General features: G+C 52.0%; 1 protein-coding gene across 1 annotated transcript in view; it reads left to right on the forward strand.

Moving 5' to 3' along the window:
- The window catches only part of LOC101934981 (kinesin-like protein KIF21B), a 107,243-nt gene that overhangs the window by 49,688 nt on the left and 30,613 nt on the right, over window positions 1-26,942 (forward strand).

The following is a 26,942-nucleotide window of genomic DNA, read 5'->3' on the forward strand; positions in this document are numbered from 1 at the left end:
AGGGGATCAGCTTGAAAGTGCTGATTGACCCGGTCCGCTCAGACTGTGTGTGTGTCTGTGTGTGCATGTGTCTGATTCTGGGGCTGGAGGAACCCAGCCCTGGGGAACCTAGGTCCTGGGGAACTTGCAGAAGGGAGATGTAGAGCTCTGTATGAGAACACAAGTGACACAAGCAGTACATTGATAGAATTACTGACACCCCCCCCAGAAGAGTAACCCTAATAAATGAGCGTACCCCAAGGTAACAGGCAAATCTGGTAACAGGGGTGGGATGTGGGGGGCTGGTTATCCAGGGAGCCCTCGCCCGACCATGAGATGCAGCCACCTCTGGGGCTGGTTATCCAGGGAGCCCTTGCCTAGCACCGAGATGCAGCTGCCTCTAGGGTGGTGGGATGGGGGCGGGGACTGGTTGTTTCTCCTACCTGAAGCGGTTGTGCTCGTGCTACTGGAACTGGAGCCTCCAGACCTGTGGTGGCTGCAGGGAGATCAAAGGAGGGTGGGACTCAGATCTTGGACCCTTCTGCCCGCGCCCCCCGCCAGCTCTGCCGGTGCCCTTCAGTCCCAACCTGCAGCCCTGGCTATCCCAGCCCTGAGGTTCCCCTCAACAGGTCGACCGTGGCCCTCACTCCTGACCCACAGCTCCCTGCTCTCCCAGCTGGTCCTTCTTCCATTTTTAACATCCCTGTCACTCTTTTCAGACTGAGCTCTTATGTAGGGAGCTTTTCCCAGCCAAGTCACACCTAACTGAGGTGTTGCCACTGGAGGGACTGGGGGGCACATTGTGGGGCAGAGCAGTTACCTGCTGTATGATTATGGGCGTGGACAAAGCCCTGGCAGGGATGATTTAGTTGGTTTTGGTCCTGCTTTGAGCAGGGGGTTGGACTAGATGACCTCCTGAGGTCCCTTCCAACCCTGATATTCCTTGATTCTATGACTCTATGACTGGGGCTACGTGGAGGGGATCTGGTTTGGCCTGGAGTGGGAAGCTCCCACCCTCGGTCACCCCATCTTCCACGTGATGCCCACTCCCTGCACTAGATGTGTTTTCCCCCTCTGCATCTTGGTCTCCATCTGGCCGTGTCATGCAAAGAAAGAACTGAGATTAGAAACAACGGATCAGCCACCTCTGGGGTGGGAGTCGGGGAACAGCTGCACATACCACACAGGGATGGCTTGCCTGGCACTGAGATACAGCCACCTCTTGGGGGGGGCCATAACGCCACACAGGGATGGCTGCCAGGCACTGATATTCACCTCTCAAATCCAAGTGGGGCGGGGGGTGCCGTGCTGCGGGGAGTGGGGCGGGGGGCGCCATGATGTGGGGAGTGGGGCGGGGAACATCGTGCTGCAGGGAGTGGGGCGAGGGGCGCCGCGCTGCGGGGAGTGGGGCAGGGGGCACTGTACTGTGGGGCGGGGGGGCCATGCAGCGGGGAGTGGGGCAGGGGGCGCCGGGCTGTGGGGAGTGGGGTGGGGGGCATCGCGATGTGGGGGGCTGAGCAAAGCTCCAGGGTCACAGTTACTGGCAGAAGGAGTCATTGCTAAACCATTGCTCAATATTAACCCTTTAGGGCCCGGATCCTAGTCTGCCCCACCCGAGGGCTAGTTCCTCGGCTCCCCCCATTCCCCACTCTCCTTAGTTCCTCTTCCTCCCCAGGCCAGGCTCCAGGCCAGGCACTTCCCGCCCCAGGGAGAGAACAGCTTGTTCTCAACAGTCCCCTCCAGGGGCAGCCGGACTGTGGGGGAGGGGAAGATTTTCCCTGCAATTAACTTCTATCTCCTTCCCTCCTGCTCTAACCATTCAACCCCACTCCACTCCCAGAGCTGGAAGAGAACCCAGGAGTCCTGGCTCCCTTGCTCTAACCACTAGAGCCCCCCGCACTCACACACTTTTTCAGAACCAGCACAGAGGTGTGTCACCATAATCCCCACCCCATCCTCGGATCCCCCTAACTCCTGTCCCCTACCACCCAGCCCCCTCCCCATAACCACTTCCACTCTAATCTCCGCTCCCCCGCTTCCACCCCCTAATGTTCACTCCCTTCTCCGCCGGCCTTTGCACGTCTGAGTTCCTTTGAGCCCTTCCCGAGTTGCCGCTGTGCCCAAATCCCCCCTGCCCGCCTTTAACACAGGTACAGTTTAGCAACAGGTTTACTCCCCCACCCCCCGATTTCAGTCCGTGCCTGTATTTGAACTGCCAGCGCCTGGGGCTGGCTCAGGTTTCATGCCCATAACATGCTCCTTTAACCTCCCCCAGCTCGGGGAGCTCGGCCCGGCTGGCAGCCCAGCTGGGCGTGCTGGCTCCGCCGGCTCCGCATCATTCCCTTGGCACGTGCCCGGTAGCCACACCCCCGCTCCAGGGGCAGGCTCTCAGGTGAACCCCGGGCTCAGCGTTGCTCCCTTGAGGGGCAGATTGGTGCCACGTACTAGCTGGGATAAATGGCGAGCGACTGAGTCTGATCAGGGCAGGAACCAACCCCTGGCTTGACCCCTGTCTGTGTGCAAAGAGAATCTGTTAACCTTAAGCAAAGCTGTTTTCTTGGGGGAGGGGTGCCTCTCGGGAACCCCTCGCTCAAATTGCCCAAGATTTACAGCTCTAAACCTACCCTGTAGCCCCAAGAGGAACACCAGCTCTCAAGGCAATCCAAGTTCCCACGTGGATTTTAGAGCACGTAGCGCGCTGCCTTTGTCTCAGCACTGCGGGTGTGTGCCGTGCACCGAGCTCACCTGTTCTCAGCTCGCTGCCTTTCTCTCAGCGCCGCGGGCCTGTGCTGTGCGCCAAACTCGCCTGTTCTCAGCACACTGCCTTTGTCTCAGCGCCGCAGGCCTGTGCCACGCGCCAAACTCGCCTGTTCTCAGCACACTGCCTTTGTCTCAGCGCCGCAGGCCTGTGCCACACACTGAGCTCACCTGTTCTCAGCTCGCTGCCGTTCTCTCTGCGCTGCGGGCCTGTGCCACGCACTGAGCTCACCTGTTCTCAGCTCGCTGCCGTTCTCTCTGCGCTGCAGGCCTGTGCCACGCACCGAGCTCACCTGTTCTCAGCTCGCTGCCGTTCTCTCTGCACCGCGGGCCTGTGCCACGCACCGAGCTCACCTGTTCTCAGCTCGCTGCCTTTCTCTCTGCGCCGCGGGCCTGTGCCACGCACCAAGCTCACCTGTTCTCAGCTTGCTGCCTTTGTCTCTGCGCCGCGGGCCTGTGCCACGCACCGAGCTCACCTGTTCTCAGCTCGCTGCCTTTCTCTCTGCGCCGCGGGCCTGTGCCACGCACCAAGCTCACCTGTTCTCAGCTCGCTGCCTTTCTCTCTGCGCCGCGGGCCTGTGCCACGCACCGAGCTCACCTGTTCTCAGCTCGCTGCCTTTTTCTCTGCGCCGCGGGCCTGTGCCACGCACCGAGCTCACCTGTTCTCAGCTCGCTGCCTTTGTCTCTGCGCCGCGGGCCTGTGCCAAGCACCGAGCTCACCTGTTCTCAGGTGCCCACCCCAGGTCCAGCATTTTGGCTGTGCCTGGGCTGCCCCTGGACTGCCCCTGTCCCTTCACCAAGTCTAGGGACCCTGATGAATAAGAGAAGCAGAAACTGGGGCTGGTCGTTCGTATGAAACACGTTTATTCGGTGTGGGGAGATCAGGGGTGAATGTGCAGCAGAGAGGAATCAGATCCTGTTGGCAGCGGAGAAGAAAGAAAGAAAGAAGCTGTAATTTTCCACACTGTAGTCTTGCACTGTCTCTTTAAATCCACAGCAGGAAGCTGTGACACCGTTAGTGTAGATGGCACCATCAGGAGCGAGTCCCAGTCATTACCAGCCACGATGCTGACCCAGATGCTGCACTGCCCCCTGGGGGCCACTGTAGGGCCAGCAGCAGCTCGCAATGGTTGGGGTCGGCCGGCAGCTGGCGTGGGGCACGGCTCACGGGATTTGGGTGTCCTGGTAAGGGGGTGGGGCTTTGGGGGGGTCATTGGCGAAGACAGCTGGGGGCCCCATCTTCTGATAAATCACCACAGACTGGAGGGAGAGACAGGAGGAGAGCATGAGGGACAGCCCTTGGGACAACCACTCCCCTGCCCCCCCACATTCCCCTGTAGCCCCTATTCCTCCCTCCATTTTCCCACATTCCCATGCAGCCCTATAGGGCAGTGCACAGACACGAATTGTTCATGGAATAACTCCCCTAGGGAAGTATGGGGGCGGTGGCGGTTCCTACATCTGTCAACTGACCTAAAAAGAAGATGGGTTGACAGAACAAGGAGCAATGGTCTCAAGTTGCAGTGGGGGAGGTTTACGTTGGATATTAGGAAAAACTTTTTCACTAGAGGGGGTGAAGCACTGGCATGGGTTCCCTAGGGAGGTGGTGGAATCTCCTTCCTTAGAGGTTTTTAAGGTCAGGCTTGACAAGGCCCTGGCTGGGATGATTTAGTTGGGGTTGAGCAGGAGGTTGGACTAGATGACCTCCTGAGGTCCCTTCCAATCCTGAGATTATATGACAAATTTTTCACATACTCAGGGATAGAACCCAGGAGTCCTCACCCCTGGCTTTAACCTCTAGACTCCACTCCCTTCTCTGAGCCTGGGATAGAACCCAGGAGTCCTGGCTCCCAGCCCCCCAGCCCCTCGCACAGAGGCTGTCACCATGTCGCTGTAGCTGTCCCGGCAGAGTGTTTTGCACACGAAGGCAGCACTGGAGATGGAAATGCAGAACTCCAGGATGGTGAAGACCAGGAGAATTGTGGCCACCCCAGACATGGTATCTTGGCCAGGGGAGATCCACAAGGGACTGACTGACAATACACACAGTGCCCCCTGCTGATCCACCCGCTCCCCACAGTACGGCGCCTCCTGCTGATCCTCCTGCTCCACGCAGCACGGCACCCCCGCTGATCCTCCCGCTCCCCGCGGCACAGCGCCTCCTGCTGAGCCCCCCCTCCCGCTCCTGGCAGCACGGCGCCCCCAGCTGATCCTCCCGCTCCCCACGGCATGGCGCCCCCTGCTGATCCTCCCGCTCCCCGCAGCACAGCACCCCCTGCTGATCCTCCCGCTCCCCGCGGCACAGCGCCCCCTGCTGAGCCTCCCGCCCCGCTCCTTTCAGCATGGCGCCCGCTAGGGACCTCCCATCCTGCTCCCTGCAGCGCTGTGCCCTTCATTGAGCCCCTGCCCCCTCTCTGCAGCATGGCGCCCCCTAATGGCGTTCAGGGCATCAGTCCCAACTCCTGGGCCACGGCCTGATGAGCAGGGTCACAGATAGCACCAGTGCCCCCAGCTTTGCGGGGCAGAGCTGGGCCGGCCCGGGGGGCAGCCGGACTCACCGCAGGCACTCGGGAGATCGGCGCGCAGGACTTGGACTCCTTGATCCACTGGCAGGTTCCGTGCGGGTAGTAGAAGATAAGCGAGAGCGAATAGAGGACGATGCTCACTCCGTCCACTATGGCACTGAGGGTATTCGTAGCCAGCATGGCCTTCACCTGGGAGAGGAGGCGTCAGAGACGTGGGGCCAGGAGGCCCAGCTATGTCATCCACACACCCCACACCTCCCACCCCTGCATCCCCCCAGCCACCCTCCGGCCCTTGAATCCTGCACCCCTCCAGACGCCCTCGGCCTGTGCCCAGTCTCCACGGTACAGCAGGTCGGTACAGCGAAACAAGGCGGGTAAGATCTCTGCTGGAGAAAGAGGCAAGCCAGCCTGATCTCCAGAGCTCTTCTTCTGTTCCTCGTTACAACCTTCAGCCCGAAACGGGTGGCTTTCAGCCATTCGCTGCAGTTTTCAGTAGCAACGTTTTGGGCTTTGGGGCAATTTTGAGTAGACATTTTTCATTTTTCCCTGCACTTTTTAGCACCTTCCAGCTACAAATTTGCTCTTTCTTGGGCAAATTTTGGCAGTCAATTGGCCGTTTTTACCTGTTTGGGGTGGGCTGCTGTTTCCGTCTGAAAAAACCTGGGAGGGGGGGAGAATTTTTGGTGGCTGTTTTGGGCTGAAATTTTTCAATTTTGGGCAATTTCCCCCAGGAAATTCTTCCTTTTGTGACGGTTTTTGGGTAAAATGTTTCAATTTTCAGCCGTTTGGGCAGTTTTTGAATGAGAATTTTCAATGTTGGGAAAAAAGTCAAAATTTTCGTTTGGAATTTGCAGTGAATTCCCCCCCAAATTTTTCATGTTTCATTTAACTTTCCTTGGGGGGGAAACCCCAATATATTCCAACTGGCTCAAAAAACAGGGGACAAAAGCCTCATTCCTTACCAGTGAAATCTTGGGGTTCTTGGCAGCTTCCACACAAATGAACCCTGAAAGGATGTACTGGGGGAAAAGCAGAGATGGGTGAAAGCTGCCGCCCACTCTTCACCCAACAGGTGAGACCATCCCAGTGCCCCCCATTCGCTTGGTACCTCAGTTTCCCCTCCATGCATTAGGTATAATGGCACTCCCTCCCTCACAGGCAGGGTGAGGATCAATACACTGGGGGGTGTGTGGAGGGGGGAGGTCACACATTACTCAAGCTCATTACACATCCCAGAGGCTTCCTCCCCACCATGCCAAGGGCCTTATGTGTCCCCCACTTCCCCTCCCTTCCATGCCAGGGGGTTTCTGGGTTCTGCATTCTTCCCTTTCCCCCCATGCCAGAGGCTCTGTATGCCCCACAGGGACTCAGTTGAAGATGGGGAAGGGGTCCAGGTGCTGCGGTGATGGGGGCCAAAGAAGCCCCTGTGATAGGTCGGGGCTCTGCACAGACACACAGCCAGTGGCCACCCGGAGGACTCACAGAAGGGACATGCGAGCTCACCCAGCAGGTCAGCGGCAGGTCAGAGGGCTCTCCAAGCCCCACAGCCAGTGCCTCAGTCACCACTCTGCCACCCCTGGCTGTGCCAGCTGGGCTTCCAAAGACCTCTGGCCATGCTCCGGGAAGCCGGGTTCAGGGCACGGTGCTGGCTGGCTAAACCACGCTATAGCGAGGATTTGGAGACGATGGCCTCCTTCTTTTCACACACACACCCCGAAGCCCCCACCACTAGGACTTACCAGGATCCCAGTCCAAAAGGGGGTCCCCACATGTATCGCTATTAGCTGGTGCTCATTTCGCCAGGGTGAAGATGATTCTGAAAGCTACCTGCACAATGCCTGTGCGTATCTGTGTGATCTGCCAAGACACCATGGGGCATAACATGTTACTGGCCAGGAGCTGCATTCTGGGGAACTTACTACACAGTTACTCAATCCCTACTACACAATTACTCCATCCCTACCACATGGTGACACAGTCTCTACTACACAGAATCTCTGTATTTTGGCTTGTCATTCATGAGAGGATAAAGCCTCTAGACAGAGCCTCAGGAGACTTGTGTTCTATTCCCAACTCTGCCACTGGCCTTCTGGGTGACCATGGACAAGTCCCTTACCCTCCCTGTGACTCAGTTTCCCCACGATACCTCATTTGTAAAGTACTTTGAGACTGACTGATGACAAAGGCTACTAAGAGCTAGGGATGATAATTATATGACTACACATCTACTTAGGTCAAGATTTCCAAAGGTATTTAGACACCTAAATGCAGGTAGGTGCCTCTTGGGCTTGAAAAAAGTGCCAGAGCTAGGTGCCTAACTCCCATTGACCTTCCATGAGCTGCAGGCACCTAACCTGTGTAAGACTTAGTAAGTCCTACTTGAGCCTCTGCAACATTGGCCACCTAAATACCTTTGTAAAGCTGGGCCTTAGTCCCTACTATGTGGTTGTTCAGTCCTTACTACTTGGTTACTCAGTCCTTACTACATGGTTAATCGTTCTTTACTAGATGCCTTCTCAGTCCTTCCTACTCAGTTCTTACTACATCCTTACTCAGTCCTTACTGCATAGATTCATAGATTCTAGGACTGGAAGGGACCTCGAGAGGTCATCGAGTCCAGTCCCCTGCCCTCATGGCAGAACCAAATATTGTCTAGACCATCCCTGATAGACATTTATCTAACCTCTTAAATATCTCCAGAGATGGAGATTCCACAACCTCCCTAGGCAGTTTATTCCAGTGTTAAACCTCCCTGACAGTTAGGAACTTTTTCCTAATGTCCAGCCTAAACCTCCCTTGCTGCAGTTTAAGCCCATTGCTTCTTGTTCTATCCTTAGAGGCTAAGGTGAACAAGTTTTCTCCCTCCTCCTTATGACACCCTTTTAGATACCTGAAAACTGCTATCATGTCCCCTCTCAGTCTTCTCTTTTCCAAACTAAACAAACCCAGTTCCTTCAGCCTTCCTTCATAGGTCATGTTCTCAAGAACTTTAGTTATTCTTGTTACTCTTCTCCGGATCCTCTCCAATTTCTCCACATCTTTCTTGAAATGCAGTGCCCAGAACTGGACACAATACTCCAGTTGAGGCCTAACCAGCGCAGAGTAGAGCGGAAGAATGACTTCTCGTGTCTTGCTCACAACACACCTGTTAATGCATCCCAGAATCATGTTTGCTTTTTTTGCAACAGCATCACACTGTTGACTCATATTTACCTTGTGGTCCACTATAACCCCTAGATCCCTTTCTGCCGTACTCCTTCCTAGACAGTCTCTTCCCATTCTGTATGTGTGAAACTGATTTTTCCTTCCTAAGTGGAGCACTTTGCATTTGTTTTTCTTAAACTTCATCCTGTTTACCTCAGACAGTTTCTCCAATTTGTCCAGATCATTTTGAATTATGACCCTGTCCTCCAAAGCAGTTGCAATCCCTCCCAGTTTGGTATCATCTGCAATCTTAATAAGTGTACTTTCTATGCCAATATGTAAGTCGTTAATGAAGATATTGAACAGAGCCAGTCCCAAAACAGACCCCTGTGGAACCCCACTTGTTATGCCTTTCCAGCAGGATTGGGAACCATTAATATCAACTCTCTGAGTACGGTTATCCAGCCAGTTATGCACCCAACTTATAGTAGCTGCATCTAAATTGTTTCTGCCTAGTTTACCGATAAGAATATCATGCGAGACTGTATCAAATGCCTTATTAAAGTCTAGGTATACCACATCCACTGCTTCTCCCTTATCCACAAGACTCGTTATCCTATCAAAGAAAACTATCAGATTGGTTTGACATGATTTGTTCTTTATAAATCCATGCTGGCTATTCCCTATCACCTTACCACCTTCCAAGTGTTTGCAGATGATTTCCTTAATTACTTGCTCCATTATCTTCCCTGGCAAAGAAGTTAAACTAACTGGTCTGTAGTTTCCTGGGTTGTTTTTATTTCCCTTTTTATAGATGGGCACTACATTTGCCCTTTTCCAGTCTTCTGGAATCTCTCCCATCTCCCATGATTTTCCAAAGATAATAGCTAGAGGCTCAGATACCTCCTCTATTAGCTCCTTTGAGTATTCTAGGATGCATTTCATCAGGCCCTGGTGACTTGCAGGCATCTAACTTTTCTAAGTGATTTTTAACTTGTTCTTTTTTTATTTTATCTGCTAAACCTACCCCCTTCCCATTAGCATTCACTACGTTAGGCATTCCTTCAGACTTCTCTGTGAAGACCAAAACAAAGAAGTCATTAAGCATCTCTGCCATTTCCAAGTTTCCTGTTACTGTTTCTCCCTCTTCACTGAGCAGTGGGCCTACCCTGTCTTTGGTCTTCCTCTTGCTTCTAATGTATTGATAAAAAGTCTTCTTGTTTCCCTTTATTCCCATAGCTAGTTTGAGCTCATTTTGTGCCTTTGCCTTTCTAATCTTGCCCCTGCATTCCTGTGTTGTTTGCCTATATTCATCCTTTGTCATCTGTCATAGTTTTCATTTTTATATGACTCCTTTTTATTTTTTAGATCATGCAAGATCTCATGGTTAAGCCAAGGTGGTCTTTTGCCACATTTCCTATCTTTCCTACCCAGCGGAATAGCTTGCTTTTGGGCTCTTAATAGTGTCCCTTTGAAAAACTGCCAACTCTCCTCAGTTGTCTTTCCCCTCAGTCTTGATTTCCATGGGACCTTCCCTATCAGCTCTCTGAGCTTACCAAAATCCACGTTCCTGAAATCCATTGTCTCTATTTTTCTGTACTCCCTTCTACCCTTCCTTAGAATTGCAAACTCTATGATTTCATGATCACTTCCACCCAAGCTTCCTTCTACTTTCAAATTCTCAATGAGTTCCTCCCTATTTGTTAAAATCAAGTCTAAAACAGCTTCCCCCCTAGTAGCCTTTTCAACCTTCTGAAATAAAAAGTTGTCTGCAATGCAGTCCAAGATATTTGTTGGATAGTCTGTGCCCCGCTGTGTTATTTTCCCAACATATATCTGGATAGTTGAAGTCCCCCATCACCACCAAATCTAGGGCTTTGGATGATTTTGTTAGTTGTTTAAAAAAAGCCTCATCCACCTCTTCCACCTGGTTAGGTGGCCAGTAGTAGACTCCTAGCATGACATCACCCTTGTTTTTTACCCCTTTTAGCCTAACCCAGAGACTCTCAACACTTCCATCTCCTATGTCCATCTCTACCTCAGTCCAAGTGTGTACATTTTTAATATATAAGGCAACACCTCCTCCCTTTTCCCCCTGTCTATCCTTCCTGAGCAAGCTGTACCCATCCACACCAACATTCCAATCATGTGTATTATCCCACTAAGTTTCAGTGATGCCAACAATGTCATATTGTATTTATTTATTAGCACTTCCAGTTCTTCCTGCTTATTACCCATACTTCTCGCATTTGTATAGAGGCATCTAAGATGCTGGTTTGATCTTGCCTCCCTGTTTTGCCGTGACCCTCCTTTCTCTCTGCCATTATAGCCCACGCTCCCTCTTGTTTCTGACCCATCTCCCAGGTCTCCATGTTCCCCACTTATCTGTGGGCTTTGCTCACCTGTCCCCGTCGAACCTAGTTTAAAGCCCTCCTCACTAGATTAGCCAGTCTGTGTCCAAATAGGGTCTTTCCCCTCCTCGAAAGGTGAACGCCATCTCTGCCTAGCAGTCCTTCCTCGAATAGCATCCCGTGGTGGAGGAAGCGAAAGCCCTCCTGGCGACACCATCTTCTTACTACATGGTTATTCATTCCCTACCAGATGGTTACTGAGTCCTTATTACATGGCTACTCATTCCCTACTAGATGGCTATCCAGTCTTTACTACATCGTTTCTCAGTTCTTACTATATCCTTACTCACTAAATTGTTTCCTTACTCAACTAAATTGTTTCCTTACTCAACTAAATTGTTACTCAGTTCTTAGTACATTAGTACTCAGTCCTTATTGCATAGATGCTCTGTGCTTACTACATGGTTATTCATTCCTCACTAGATGGTTCCTCAGTCTTTACTACAGGGTTATGAAGTTCTTTCTACAGTTATTTAGTACTTATACAATTCAACTACTGAATTAAGCATTTAGTAAATCTCTCTACCTAACTAATCAACTTAGATAGCATCTACCTTTGTTTTCGTCTATATTTCCCATCACCTTAGTATGGAAGTAATGAATTAAAATCATGTAGTTGCTTCCTGCTCCCAAGTGGAATATTCCTAATGAAAACAGCTGGGAATTAGGACTCCTGGGTTCCATCCCCAGCTCTGGAGGGGAGTGGGGGGGTCTAGTGGGTTACAGCAGAGGAGCTAGGACTCCTGGCTTCTATTTCCAGCTCTCATAGGGGAGGAGGGTACTCAGAGGGTCAGGTCTTGTGCATCCTGACTCTGACTCACTGTAAATCTAGCTCCGTGCCTCAGTTTCCCTCTCTGTATTTCAGAGCCAATCATCCCCAACCACATTTCTAAGGCACTTTGGGATCCTCAGTGCCACAGCACTATACCAAGGCCACACATGACAGCCTATGGCCAAGGACAGGACCCCCTGCCTCGTTGAGCCACCACAGGAGGGAGTCTAGTATCCGTCAAGGCAGGGTTATGATACTGTCTAAAGCGTCTCGAACTGGTCGATATACTGACGTTAGCCATGACTGAAGCGGGCGAAGCCTGAGTCTGGCATGCTGTATTGCGTAGGTACAAGTGGCCATACACCCCAACAGTTTCAGGCAATTCCTTGCTGTAGTGGTGGGAAACTGCTTGAGGCCCCATATTATGTCACCCAGTGACCAAAACCTGGCTTCTGGGAGGTATGCCCTTGCTTGAGTCGAGTCTACCACTGCCCCATCAACTCTAACCTCAGTACAGGGGAGAGTGTCGATTTGGCCTCGTTTAGAGGGAGACCCAGTTCATCAAACGTCCTTCTTATGAGGCCAACCTGCGCCTCCACTCGAGATCTGGAGTGGCCTTTGATCAGCCAGTCATCGAGATACGGGAACACCTGTTCCTGCTGCTTACCCAGGAACGCCGCCACGACTGCCACGCACTTGGTGAACACCCGAGATGCCGCCAACAGGCCAAATGGGAGGACAATAAACTGATAGTGACTGTTGTTCATCGCAAACCTGAGGTATTTTCTGTGGGGTGGAATTATCGCTATGTGAAAGTATGCATCCTTCAAGTCAAAGGCGGCATACCAGTCTCCTGAATCCAGTGAGGGGATCATGGAGGCCAAAGAAACCATGTGGAACTGGAGTTTTTTGATGAACTTGTTGAGTTCTTGCAGGTCTAGGATGGGCCTGAGCCCACCCTTGGCTTTCGGTATTAGGAAATACTGGGAGTAGAAGCCCTTGCCCCTTTGCTCCCGAGGAACCTCTTCCACTGCCCCTACAGAGAGGAGCGAGTGCACCTCCTGTATAAGAAGTTGCTCGTGAGAGGGGTCCCTGAAGAGAGATGGGAAGAGGGGTGGAAGAGTGGGAGGGCACAGAATTGGATGAAATATCCCCTTTCTTCTGTGTGGAGCACCCAGCTGTCTGAAGTGATATGGGACCATGGACGGTAAAAAGGGAATAGTTGGGACGAAAAGGTAAGTAAGGTTGGATCCAGTTCCAGCACTGGTGTACCATCCTTGATCACACCCTGAAAAGGCTGGTCTGGCCGGGCAGTGGCTTGGGCTGGCCCAAGCCATGGCCTGAGGAGGGGTGCTGCCTTCTTCTACCACTCCTATTCCTCCTACAAGGAGCGTCCTCACGGTTCTGAGCTTGGTAGAACCTAGAGGGAGGCTGCAGCCAGAAATGCCTATTTTAAGTGGCGGGGGTATGGAGCCCCAAAGATCTGAAGGTGGCCCTTGAGTCTTTCAGACTATAGAGTCTTTTATCTGTCTTATCGGAGAAGAGGGCCAAACCCTAGAAGGGGAAGTCCTGGATTGTTTGTTGGACCTCATGGGGCAGACCAGAGACCTGCAACCAGGAACTCCTCCTCATTACAACCCCCGTGGCCATTGGACGTGAGGCTGCGTCTGCTGCGTCCAATGCCGCCTGTAGGGACGCACTGGAGACCAGCTTTGCCTCCTCCACTAATGCCGAGAACTCTGTGCAAGAGTCCTGCGGCAGGAGCTCCGCAAACTTGGCCAAACTTGGTTCTTAGGGGAGGGGCCCTGGTAGCCCTGGCGCTCTCGCTGATTGGCTGCATCAACCGCCAGGGAGTCGGGGGATGGGTGGATGTACAAATGTTCATATCCCTTAGAAGGGACAAAGTACCACCTCTCATTCCTCTTGGCCGTAGGGGCCAGAGATGCAGGGGTCTGCCATAGGGTTTTTGTTGTCTCTGTAATCATCTTTATTAAGGGCAAGGTGATACGAGAGGGTCCAGAGGGCGCAAGGATGTCAACAACTGGGTCGGATTCCTCCACCACCTCCTCTGCCTGTATGCCCAAGTTCTGGGCAATGCAACATAACAGCTGTTGGAGGACCCTGTTATTCTCCAAAGCTGGGGCCATCGACGTCCCCACCACAGCTTCATCAGGGAAGGATGAGGAGGAGAGGCCTGCCAGCGGGTCCTGCTCACTCCCTTCAGCGCCCCAAGGGTCTCGCAGCATTGCTGACCCCCTAGGTCTAAAGCGTGCAGTGCCAGGGAACGGAAATATCGGTGCCAAGACAGGCGGTGCCAAAGTTGTTGATTCCGGCGGTGCCGATATCGTTGACACCGGTGGCACCAAGGATGAAGTTGTCAGCGGTGCCGTTGTTCGGAGGGTCGGTGCCAGAACTGCAGGGGACAACAACGGTGTCAGCGGTGTTTCTGCTGGTGGTTCTGCTGCCTGCAGGGGGATGAAAGATGCTGAGGACAACGATGCCGACCTGGACCTTGAGCCCTGGATCTGTCCCTGGCTCTGCTGATACACCCAGGGTGTCCAAAAGTGTCGATGCCACTGCATCGAAGGTTGCCACTATGGAGGCCACGGTGCAGGGTAGGGCTGGTTGTTGCGGGATCTGGACCTCCTGCTTCTGGTCCTATCAGAGCAGTAGGATTCCGACTTTGAGGTCTCCAAGTAGGAGGACCACGGAGGAGTAGTACTCTGGGCCGCCGGAGAGCAGTGCAGCTCCCCAGTGTGGGTGGGCTGGGGAGAGGTGCGCCGAAGATGGTGATTGGCGCCCTATCATCGCTGGTTTGCCCCTTGATTGGAACTGGGGCCGCACAGTCACTGGCGACTTGTCTCTCCTCTGCAGGGAGGAAGGCACCGTGAGATGTATAAGGTCCTAGGCTGGCTCAAATGCCTATGGCGTTGAGGGGAGCTGGAGGTGATCCCCTTGGCAGTCCGGGGACCGTTGAGGGGTTCAGACTCAACTGTATCCGAGAAGGGGCAGGAGTCAACGAGACCCTGGAAGGTGGGAGAGACGAGGTGGCCTGGCTCAAAATGTGCTTCAATGCTGCAGGTCCCTTGGTCTTTGGAGGGGGAGAGCGGCCCCTATCTGGCCTTTTCTTCTTCTGTGACACCGGGGACTGAGAACGGTGCCAGACAGAAGAAGGTTTCTTTTGGGCGGAGCCGTGGCAGTGCCGTGAGTCCTTAGGGTCCTTCTTCGGCACCAGCTAGTGCATCGACAGCACCGGAGCACTGTGGACCGACGAGGAAGTGCTCGGCGTGGATTCTGCCAACTCCGAGTTGGATTGCGCTTGGAGTGCCGCTTCCATTAGCAGGCTTTTCAGCCTTTGATGTCTTTAAGGGTCCTAGGGTGAAATCCCTTGCAGATTCTGCACTTGTCCTTCTGGTGGCTCTCCCCAAGGCACCGTAGACAGGAAGAGTGCGGGTCACTCTTTGGCATAAACTTGCCATAGTCCTCGCAGAGTTTGAAACCTAGGGACAGGGGCATATCCCAGAACCAGGGAAAACGTCGTTTGGGGGGGGGGAACCCCCCAAGAACTCTTAACAACTACAACAACTATGACTAATAATTAACTATTTAAACTATGGAAACTGAAGTGGACACTGCCAAAAACACTTGCAATGCAAGAGCAACAGTTCTTCCAGCTAGCCGTCACCGGCGGTAAGAAGGAACTGAGGGGGTGGCGGATCAGCAGGGCTGCATATTGGGCGCCAGGAAGGCACAACTCCAAGGGGCAACCAGGACGATCCTACGGATGCTGCAAAGGGGAAAATCTTCTGGCTGGCGTGCACGCGGCGCGCACACACCTGATTGGAAAGGACATGAACAAGCACTTGAAGAAGAATACTATTTCTTTAAATAAATAAAAGAGGCTGTGATGAGGGGCTCCACACACCGCTAAGATGGCACCTCCTCTTGGAGGTTCTGGAGAAGAGCTTGCAAGAGCATCACCTCTTTCTGCAGTTGCCCACTGTCTCTCCACCTCTCTTTGAGTCTGCATCCCCTCTATCACAGTAGGAGCTGTTGCTGCCTCTTTATGCCAGTCAGTCTTCTTGTTTTCCTCTCCTGGGGTACCAAAGACTTCCTTCAGCAGTCCGAAGCAGTCTTCCCATTCACTGCCTTGTAGTCAGGGGCGGCTGTAACTTTTTTGCCGCCCCAAGCACAGCAGGCAGGCTGCTTTCGGAGGCATGCCTGCGGGAGGTCCGCCGGTCCCACAGTTTCGGCGTACCCGCCGCCCAATTGCCGCCAAATCCGCAGGACGGGCGGACCTCCCGCAGGCTGCTCCCACGGCGACCGGCAGGCACGCGCTTGGAGTGCTGGTGCCCGGAGCCGCCGCTGCTTGGAGTGCCACTCCGTCAATGGCTGGCAAGGAAACACGGGCCAGCCCGCTACATTGGTTCTGGCTCAGGGACCCTCTAGCCAGCAATCAAAGCCTGTTCCCTTCTTGGCCTTACTGCCTTTCCCACTCGTGCAGATCAATTTCTTTCTCCAAATCCCTCTCCCATCTTTTCTTCTAGGTTGTTATTTTCTCAACATCTTTTTCAATCAAAATTGTTTATATTTTAGAAATTCATAGATTCATAGATTCATAGACTTTAAGGTCAGAAGGGACCATTATGATCATCTGGTCTGACCCCCTGCACGCTGCAGGCCATAAAACCGTCCCCGCCCCTTCCCTGGACTCTGCTGCTGAAGTCCCCAATCCTGTTATTAGTGACCTCAATCGGCAAAGACCCTCCTGCTAGAGATCCCTGCCCCATGCTGCGGAGGAAGGCGAAAAACCTCCAGAGGCTCAGCCAATCTGCCCTGGAGGAAAATTCCTTCCCGACCCCAAATATGGCGATCAGTAAGACCCCGAGCATATAGGCAAGAGTCTCCATCCTGACCCCTTTTAGCCATTATGCTATTTACCTACCATTGCTTGGTTTTCCTTGACAACTATGTTTTACCATTAAACCATTCCCTCCATAAACTTATCTAACTTAATCTTAAAGCCAGACAAGTCCCTCGCCCCCACCGTTTCCCTCGGAAGGCCGTTCCAATATTTCACCCCTCTAACGGTCAGAAACCTTCGTCTAATTTCAAGCCTGAACTTCCCCACGGCCAGTTTATATCCATTCGTTCTCGTATCCACGTTAGTACTAAGCTGGAATAATTCCTCTCCCTCCCTTGTATTAATCCCTCTAATATATTTAAAGATAGCAATCATATCCCCCCTCAGCCTTCGCTTTGTCAGACTAAACAACCCAAGCTCCTCTAGTCTCCTTTCATACGACAGGTTTTCCATTCCTCTGATCATCCTAGTGGCCCTTCTCTGCACCCGTTCCAGTTTGAGTTCATCTTTTTTAAACATGGGAGACCAGAACTGCACACAGTACTCCAAATGAGGTCTCACCAGCGCCTTGTACAACGGAAGCAGGACCTCCTTATCCCTACTAGATATACCTCGCCTAATGCATCCCAAGACAGCATTGGCTTTTTTCACCGCCACGTCACACTGTCGACTCATAGTCATCCTGCGGTCTACAAGGACCCCTAGGTCCTTCTCCTCTTCCGTTACTTCTAACCAATGCGTCCCCATCTTGTAACTAAAATTGTTATTGGTCATCCCCAAATGCATCACCTTACACTTTTCACTATTAAATTTCATCCTATTTCTGACACTCCAATTCACAAGCTCATTCAAGTCTCCCTGCAGGATATCCCTATCCTCTTCCGAATTTACAACGCCTCCCACCTTCGTATCATCCGCAAACTTTACCAGCCTACTCCTGCAATCGGTTCCGAGGTCAGTTATAAATAGATTAAATAAAATGGGTCCCAAAACCGAACCTTGGGGAACTCCACTGGTAACCTCCCTCCAACCTGACAATTCACCCTTCAATACGACCCGCTGCATTCTCCCCATTAACCAATTCCTTATCCATCTCTGGATTTTCAAATCGATCCCCATGTTTTTCAGTTTAACCAATAATTCCTCATGGGGTACAGTATCAAACGCTTTACTGAAATCCAGGTATATTAGGTCCACCGCATTTCCCTTATCTAATAAATCCGTTACTTTCTCAAAGAAGGAGATCAGATTCGTTTGGCACGATCTGCCCTTCGTAAAACCATGTTGTAAATTATCGCAATTGCCACTACCCTCCAGGTCCTCAACTAGTTTCTCCTTCAAAATTTTCTCTAACACCTTGCACACTACAGATGTTAAACTAACAGGCCTGTAATTACCCGGATCACTTTTTTTCCCTTTTTTGAAAATAGGAACCACATTAGCTATTCTCCAGTCTAACGGGACCACCCCCGAGTTTACAGATTCATTAAATATCATCGCTAACGGGCCTGCTATTTCCCGCGCCAATTCCTTCAATATTCTCGGATGAAGATCGTCCGGTCCTCCCGACTTAGCCCCATTAAGGCGTTCAAGTTTTGTTTCTACCTCGGATACGGTAATCCCCCATCCCGAACGCCCCTCTGTAATGGTGCTAGTATCCCTAATCCCTTCATTGGCCTCATTAAACACCGACGCAAAATATTCATTGAGATATTGCGCCATGCCTAGATTGTCTTTAATCTCCTCTCCGGCAATAGTCTTCAGCGGTCCCACTTCTTCTTTCTTTGCTTTCTTCCTGTTTATGTGGCTGTAAAACCTCTTACTATTGCTTTTAATTCCCCTCGCTAGGTCCAATTCTACACGGCCTTTGGCCTTTCTCACTCTATCTCTACATTCTCTGACTTCACTTTGGTACATTTCCTTACTGATCCCTCCCCTCTTCCACTCTTTGTACGCTTTCTGTTTTTTCCTAATCGCCCCTTTGAGTCGGTCGCTCATCCAGCTCGGTCTAAATCTCTTGCTTGGTAATCTTTTTCCCTTTTTGGGAATACAGGCCTCCGACAGCTCATGCATTTTTAACTTAAAGTAATCCCAGGCTTCTTCTGCCTTTAAATCCATTAATACGTTTGCCCAATCCACTTCCCTTACCAGTCCCCTTAATTTGTTAAAATTGGCCTTTTTAAAATTATAAACCCTAGTCTTTGACTTAATTCTGTTACTCCTTCCCTGTATTTTAAACCGAATTAGCTCATGATCACTGGAGCCCAAATTGTCCCCTACTACCACTTCCTCAACGAGGTCCTCACTACTTACCAGAATCAAATCTAAAATGGCCTCCCCCCTCGTCGGTTCAGCTACCACTTGATGGAGGAATTGATCAGCAAGCACATCTAGGAACATCTGAGCCCTATTATTGCTACTAGCGTTTGTTCCCCAATCTATTTCCGGGAAGTTAAAGTCCCCCATAATTACACAGTTTCTATTAGTAATTACTTCTCTAAGCACATTAAATAATTCCTTATCCATATCCTGGGTCGATCCCGGCGGTCTATAGCACACTCCAAGCACTATCCCCGGAGAGGCTCTAGAAGTCCTATTACCCATTGTGAGTATTGCCCAGACGGACTCTGTGTTGTCTAATCCATCCACTATTATTTCTTTACAGTTTATTTCACTATTGACATACAATGCCACCCCCCCACCTTTACCTCTGTTCCGGTCTTTCCTAAACAGCGCATACCCCTCCATACCTGTGTTCCAGTCGTGACTGTCATTCCACCACGTTTCCGTTATTCCTACGATATCCGGTTTCAGCTCTTGGACCAGGAGCTCCAATTCCTCCATTTTATTACCTAGGCTTCTGGCATTGGTGTATAGACACCCTAATGTATGTCGTTTAGCCCGTCTCCCATTAGTAGCACTATATGTTGCGGGCCTCCTAGTGTCCGTCCCTCCTGTCCTTCCTATGTCCAATCTCATCTCCTCAGCTATGTCTCCTCTCCTTTTACTCACCTTTTCCATACTGGAATCTGGCGTGGAGATTAACTGTGCATCTCCCAACCGTCTCCCCAAACTTGCTAGTTTAAAGCTCTTTTGATAAGATGAGCCAGCCTCCCTCCCAGAAGTCTATTTCCTTCCCTACTCAGGTGAAGCCCATCCCGCGAGAACAGGTGTCTGTCCCCGAAAGCCTCCCAGTGGCCATACATCCCAAAGCCCTCCTTATAGCACCACTCCCTTAGCCAACTATTTATTCTCACAATCCTATCAGCCCTTTGCTGCCCTTCCCTCGGAACGGGCAGAATCCCACTAAAGATAATCTGAGCCTCTATCTCCTTGAGCGTCTTCCCCAGCCTGGCATAATCTCCCTTGATCCTCTCTAACGAGAACCTAGCCGTATCATTCGTTCCCACATGAAGGATTATCAGGGGGTTCTTACCTGCTCCTTGTAGGATCCTTTTCAACCGCAGGTCCACATCGCGTATCCTTGCGCCCGGTAGACAGCACACCCTTCTGTTCTCCGGGTCCGCCCTGGTCACAGGCCTATCCAATCTCCTCAGTAAAGAGTCTCCAATTACATACACCTGCCGTCGCCTGGCAACAGTGCGATCTAGTAATCTAGTCTCCGATCCCTCTAGTCCTGACCTGTGCCTATTCCTATCTTCCCTTATGCCTTCCTGAATCCTCACGGGGCCCAGAATTGGTGCTGTCTCCATCAACTCCTCCCCCCTCTCTCTTGGACTAGCAGCTCTTCTCTTCTTCCTCACCCTTCCACCTTCAGTTGCCACCTGCTGCCCCTCCACCTCACTATCTAAACACTCAAACCTATTCCTGAGTTCTATTCCCCCCTCACTGGCCCTTCTTTTCCTTGGCCTGCTTCTCACAGTCACATGCTTCCACCTCCCATGTTCTCTCCCTTCCATTCCCCTCTCACCGTCCTCTACCTCTGCCTCTACCTCCACCATAGGGCGTTCTCCTTCAGTCCCCCCTTGCCTGTCCTCCATTAGCTGCTCAAACCCCCGCCTAAACTCCACCAGGGTCTCTACCTGCATCTCCAGCCCCTTAATCTTTTCCTCCAGTAACACTATCAGGCGACACTTCATACACACATACCTGTGTTCCGGCTCCCCTGCTAGGACCATATACATACCACAGCTTCCACATGCGGCCATCTGCATTCTGTCTGCTGCTGCTGCTAGGCTCATGGCTGCTGCAATCTCTGCCCGCAGCACCTGTGGACGCAGAGCACACACCGCGCCCTCCTGCCTCCCCCCTTACCTCCCCCTGCAAACTCCCTCTCAAACTCCCCTGTTAGCCGCCCTGTTTGCTGCCTCCGGTGCCGCTGCTCGCAGCTGTGCCGCTGCCTGGCTGGGAGGCCGCTTTTATTACATTTCTATTTTTCGGAAAGGCTTTAATTTTATTTATACACACACACACACACTCACATACACGTGTGCATACATAAATATGTAATGTAACTGAACAATACAGTTGTACTGTATGCTGAGTGCTTTGGTAGGGAGAAGGTATCTGATGAATACTATTGTTATAAAGTTAAAGGGGTTAATTTGGATACAACCAAATTTGGTTATTTTTAACATAACTATGACCTTTCTATGACTTTTACTAAAATTTGCCATGATGCCCACATTGCCAGATACACAAATCTCTTGCCAACAGCAGTTAGTAATAGAGAACATTTCTTTATAATCTATGACTATCGAGCTATTCTGATGAATGAGTTGCATTCTGCCATCTTCCCACCTCCACAGCCATCAGTCATTCTGTTTAGTTTGATGTTGAATTAAAATGTGTTAAGTTTTTCGGCATGTTACCACACAAAATCAGTCTGTGAGTTACACATGACTTGGATATCTGAAAAAGCACACAACTACAACAAATATGTGCTTTCAGGGGTCATGTGCATATCTCTGCCAAAGTGACAAAAAAAGTGAAAATAAAATTAAAAACTAAAAACAATGTAGAGTCAGAAAAAAGAATTTAAAAACTAGAGAGAGGAAGCAGTACTAACAGCCTGTGAAATGACTAGCTCTGTATGACAGCTCCTACTGTGCTATCAGGGATTTCATGTTCTTTTTTGACAAATATTAAGTTGTGATAGATAAATAAAATAGACACGTTTTTTCTTGTTTTCTGTGTTCTTGTCAAAGAATATAAATAAATAATAAAATTTTGAATTTGTCATGCCCGAAGGGGGGACTGGGAAAGTTACTAGTGACCCCCCTTAAGGCGAGCAGTTGTTATGTCAGCCAGCGGCCATCGGGGGAAGCAGACACCTTAAGGACACAGTAGGCTGAACTTTTCAACTGTTTTCCCTTCAAGGCCTTAAGGAAGTTGGAGCTGGTCCCAAGCTAGTTTTCACTGACCAGATAGCAAAAGCACGGGTCTGACCACCACCAATCAAGTGTTAACACTGCAAGGACCTTGGTCTGAATGTGTATAAAGGATCTGTAAAATGTGTGTAAGACAGAGTTTTTGTACTAAGGTGCAAAGCTCTCCTTTCTTCTGCAGAATAAAGCAACTCTTCTTTATCCCTGTCTGGCTGTTATTGGCTCTCAGCTAGGTGGACCCGATTTTTCAGTAACACAAGGATCTCTAGCCTTGGCAGGGCTTTGGCTCTTCCCTGAGTGCCTGTGAGCTGGCACGGAAGCAGGACGCAGGAGGACTTCCTGCTCATTGGCACCTCCTTTGAAATCCCTTTGTCGGGGCGAGGCTATTCTGAGTGGTGGTTAACCCTGCTTCTCGTTCAGTATGGCGGGCAGTGCCTCTCCGCCAGCAGCGTTGTGTGACTGCCCAGCCTCGGGCGTGAGCCATAGGATCAGACACAAGTGCTGCAGTGAACCCTGTGAGATCCCGTCTCCCCCTCCTATAGCATCTTCCCCAGAGCCAGCCAGTCCTGCTTGTGAATGCCACAGGGTGCCGGGACTCCCACCGCGTAAGTCGCCAAAGGAGATCTCGCTGTTGTCGAAACCTCCAGCTATTCAGCCTACATTTCCCTTTGCTCGATCCCTTTCCTCCCAGCGACACCCACTTTGGGAACACCCTGTTAGAGTTTATGGGCTTGGGTAACTCCAGTGACTTCAATGAAGCTATGTCTGAGGATCTGGCCCCACTGCACTGGCATGTGGAGAGTTTGTGCAAACTTGGCCAACGCCGTGGCTGCCACGGGGTGGCTGGTGGACCCTTTACGTGGACTGAACCATCCCACCTAGGCTAAGAGGAGCTACATCTGAAAACCCTTCTCCTTGGCCTTGCTGCAGCTCTGTAGATTCAGCACCAGAAGCCGTCCAGTCTGAAGGCCGGGCTGGCAGATGCTAGCTTCTCGGCTATAGAGAAGCTTTGACAAAGCCCAGAGGCTGCTGGGGTGACAGCAGAGACTCCAGCACTGCAAGGGTTAATGACACTGGCAGTGCTGGAGCTGGGGGCTGCCTGCTGAGTTTATTGTGTCCTGTCTGTTTTCTGGTCAGGATATTTTTGCCTGTTAAATAGTTTCAGAAACTTAGATGTCTGGGCTTCTGGAGCCTCCAATCCCAGCATGAGGCAGGAGTTTCCTCCAGACAAACCCCTCTGGTCTATTTCAGAGTTTATTTAATCTATTTATAACTGACCTCGGAACCGATTGCAGGAGTAGGCTGGTAAAGTTTGCGGATGATACGAAGGTGGGAGGCGTTGTAAATTCGGAAGAGGATAGGGATATCCTGCAGGGAGACTTGAATGAGCTTGTGAATTGGAGTGTCAGAAATAGGATGAAATTTAATAGTGAAAAGTGTAAGGTGATGCATTTGGGGATGACCAATAACAATTTTAGTTACAAGATGGGGACGCATTGGTTAGAAGTAACGGAAGAGGAGAAGGACCTAGGGGTCCTTGTAGACCGCAGGATGACTATGAGTCGACAGTGTGACGTGGCGGTGAAAAAAGCCAATGCTGTCTTGGGATGCATTAGGCGAGGTATATCTAGTAGGGATAAGGAGGTCCTGCTTCCGTTGTACAAGGCGCTGGTGAGACCTCATTTGGAGTACTGTGTGCAGTTCTGGTCTCCCATGTTTAAAAAAGATGAACTCAAACTGGAACGGGTGCAGAGAAGGGCCACTAGGATGATCAGAGGAATGGAAAACCTGTCGTATGAAAGGAGACTAGAGGAGCTTGGGTTGTTTAGTCTGACCAAGCGAAGGCTGAGGGGGGATATGATTGCTATCTTTAAATATATTAGAGGGATTAATACAAGGGAGGGAGATGAATTATTCCAGCTTAGTACTAACGTGGATACGAGAACGAATGGATATAAACTGGCCGTGGGGAAGTTCAGGCTTGAAATTAGACGAAGGTTTCTGACCGTTAGAGGGGTGAAATATTGGAACGGCCTTCCGAGGGAAACGGTGGGGGCGAGGGACTTGTCTGGCTTTAAGATTAAGTTAGATAAGTTTATGGAGGGAATGGTTTAATGGTAAAACATAGTTGTCAAGGAAAACCAAGCAATGGTAGGTAAATAGCATAATGGCTAAAAGGGGTCAGGATGGAGACTCTTGCCTATATGCTCGGGGTCTTACTGATCGCCATATTTGGGGTCGGGAAGGAATTTTCCTCCAGGGCAGATTGGCTGAGCCTCTGGAGGTTTTTCGCCTTCCTCCGCAGCATGGGGCAGGGATCTCTAGCAGGAGGGTCTCTGCCGATTGAGGTCACTAATAACAGGATTGGGGACTTCAGCAGCAGAGTCCAGGGAAGGGGCGGGGACGGTTTTATGGCCTGCAGCGTGCAGGGGGTCAGACCAGATGATCATAATGGTCCCTTCTGACCTTAAAGTCTATGAATCTATGAATCTATGAAGAGTCACCCGTTCGTATTCCCCCGGCAGGCTGTGCCCAGCCTTGCTCGCTCCAGGCGATCCACAGAATCACAGTGACCACGAAGGCCCTAGTGTAGGCAGAGCTCAGGCTTTACCGTCGCATCATCGAGACCCAGCTGCTATCTAGCGCTTTGCCTCAGGAGAGCTCAAGGTGCTTTACAAAGGAAGATCAGTATCATGATCCCATTTTACAGATGGGGAAACTGAGGCACTGAGAGGGGGAGTCACTCACCCAGCAGGCCAGTGGCAGAGCTGGGAACAGACCAGAACCCAGGTCTCTGGAGTACTAGGCCAGTGCTCTAGCCACTAGGCCACACTGCCGGCTCCTGTGCAGCTGCAGCCAGCCAGCCAGCCAGCAGGAGATGGCCAGGATAGATAAGGCCTTCTTTAGCTGCCTGCTTGGCTGCTTTGCCCGAACATCACTACGCATGCAGGGACCGGCTCAGCTGGCCTCTAGCGCCTGTCGTCTGCACGCTGAACACCCACGCTCCCTGCAAACCCAGCAGGGTAGCGCAGTCCTGTGGGAACTGGTTTGCCCCAATGTCCCCTCTCCCCCAGTGGGGTGTGCTGATAGCTGCCCTCCACCCCAGAGGTGGCTGCATCTCGGCGCCGTGGTCTGCACAGCTGGAATAAAAGGTGCTCTCGTTGGGGGGGTGATAGTGGGGGTCCGTTAAAGCTCCCGAGGCTGCCAGCATGCAAGGTAATGACCTGGGCTGTTGTTACTGCTCTGCTCTTCCCCGTGTCCTGTGACCTCTCCGGGCAGGTTCATTAGAGGGGAGGCTTTACTGCTCTGGAGCTAACTTCCAGGGACAGTGGAACGGATTAGCCTTATCTTCAGAGACGCTCTGCGGTGCTTTCCCGCTAGCCCCTGAGCTGGGATCCTTGCAATGAACTGCATACGGGCCTAATGCCAGCCAGGTGCCAGGACTCCTGGCTTCTACCCCTGGTTCTGCCCCTGACCTGGCATGTGGCCTTGGTGAACTCACTGCTCCACTCTGTGTCCTGGGCCAGGGCCCAGACCCTGTGATCGGAACATGGCCACACAGCATCTCTGGCGAGGGCCGGGTGGGCGAGAGGCCCAGGTTGAGATCTGCAGCCTGTCTAGCACCACAAACAGCGAGGCCCCAGCCCAGCTTCCTTCTGGGACTTCAGCGCACCACCCACCCTGTTAATGATTCGCTGGATTCTCGTCACTTACGCAAATGGGCAGGTCCCAGCCTGTGCCACCCATAGAACTGTCAGCCAGCCGGGCGAAGGAACGGGAGGCCAGGCATGCCCACCACCCCAGGGCAGGATCCCATCTGCAGGTGGTGGCTGGGGAAGGGGGACGGCCGGGTCACTTTACCTATCCCTCGTGTAGGGTCACAGCCTGGATCAGCCCTACAGCGGGATTTCGGAGACCTGGGTTTTTCCTCCCTGCTCTGCCATGCACGCCCAAAGTAACTCTGGGCACGTCCCTTGGTCTCTCTGGCCTCCGTTCCCCATCTGTACAATGAGGCGTGAGGATAAATACGGTAGATTGTTAGGTGCTTGCATATTAGGGTAAAGAGGGGCCTGTTAATATCGTAGATGGGGTGAAGCCTGTCTGTTCTACGCTGCTCTGCCAAGGAGGAGCTACTACATAGCCCCTCTGGACCTGGGCCTTCAGGGGGTTTCCTCTGAGCCCACCCGTTCTCCTGCCCTGTAGTGACTGGGATGGGCTCAGTGCACCTGCCCTGCTGTTCTTGCCCCTTCCCCCGATTAGCCACCGGCACTAAATCCATTTCTCCTCCTCCGCCGCCTTCTGCTCAGTGCTCGCCCCTTCCATGCTGCACCCGCTCCCGGCAGGGGAGCAGTAGCTGGGCTGGCGATACACGGCTTGCTTGCAAAGCTAATCCAGGGCAAGGTGCAATATTGGCTCTGGCTTCCCTGCCTTTGGGCACCTCCCGGCTCGGAGCCCTAATTAGCCCCTTTCTCCATCGGGGCAGGTCAATCTGTCAGTGACGACACCCTCCCCCCTCCCCCCCCCGGCAGGCCAGGCCTGACTTGCTGGGCTCTGGATAATTACCCCGCTCGGACTCTAGTCCCAGATAACTAGGGGGACAGCAGGGTCCCCGGACGTATGGACAGTGCTGGGTGACTGACGGCCATGGCGATGGGGGGAACGCCAGGTGTGGTGAGCTGGCTCCTCGGCCTCCTGTCTGCTCTCTGAGAGCTTTTAAGGAGAGAGCAAGGCCTGGTGGACATGGCCTGGAGCTAGGATGCCTGGGTTCTTTCTATTCCTGGTTCTGCCACTGGTTTGGCGCATGGCCTTGGGGAACTCACTGCTCCAGTCTGTGCCCTTAGCTAGGGATCATCGGGACAGCACGCTGGCACTGTGCTGCTCTGCGTGTGCTGGGTAGGGGAGGCCTTGAGGAGGGGGGGACCCAAGAGGCATTGGGGGGAGGTTGGGAGTACCTGGAGGAGAGGTGGGAACGACGACCCAGGAGGCATATGGGGGAGGTCGGGTTACCTGGAGTGAGCCAGGAGTCCCCAGGGGTCTGAGCACAGCCCCTGTGCACCCCGCAGTGGCGGGAGGTAAGTTGTGAAGCCCCGTGCCAGGCTCTGCAGCAAGCCTCGTGCCGCCCAGTAACCCGCTGCCCTGTCT

This window comes from Chrysemys picta, unplaced genomic scaffold, assembly GCF_011386835.1.
Source record: "Chrysemys picta bellii isolate R12L10 unplaced genomic scaffold, ASM1138683v2 scaf3, whole genome shotgun sequence".
In the NCBI taxonomy this organism is placed as follows: domain Eukaryota; kingdom Metazoa; phylum Chordata; order Testudines; family Emydidae; genus Chrysemys; species Chrysemys picta.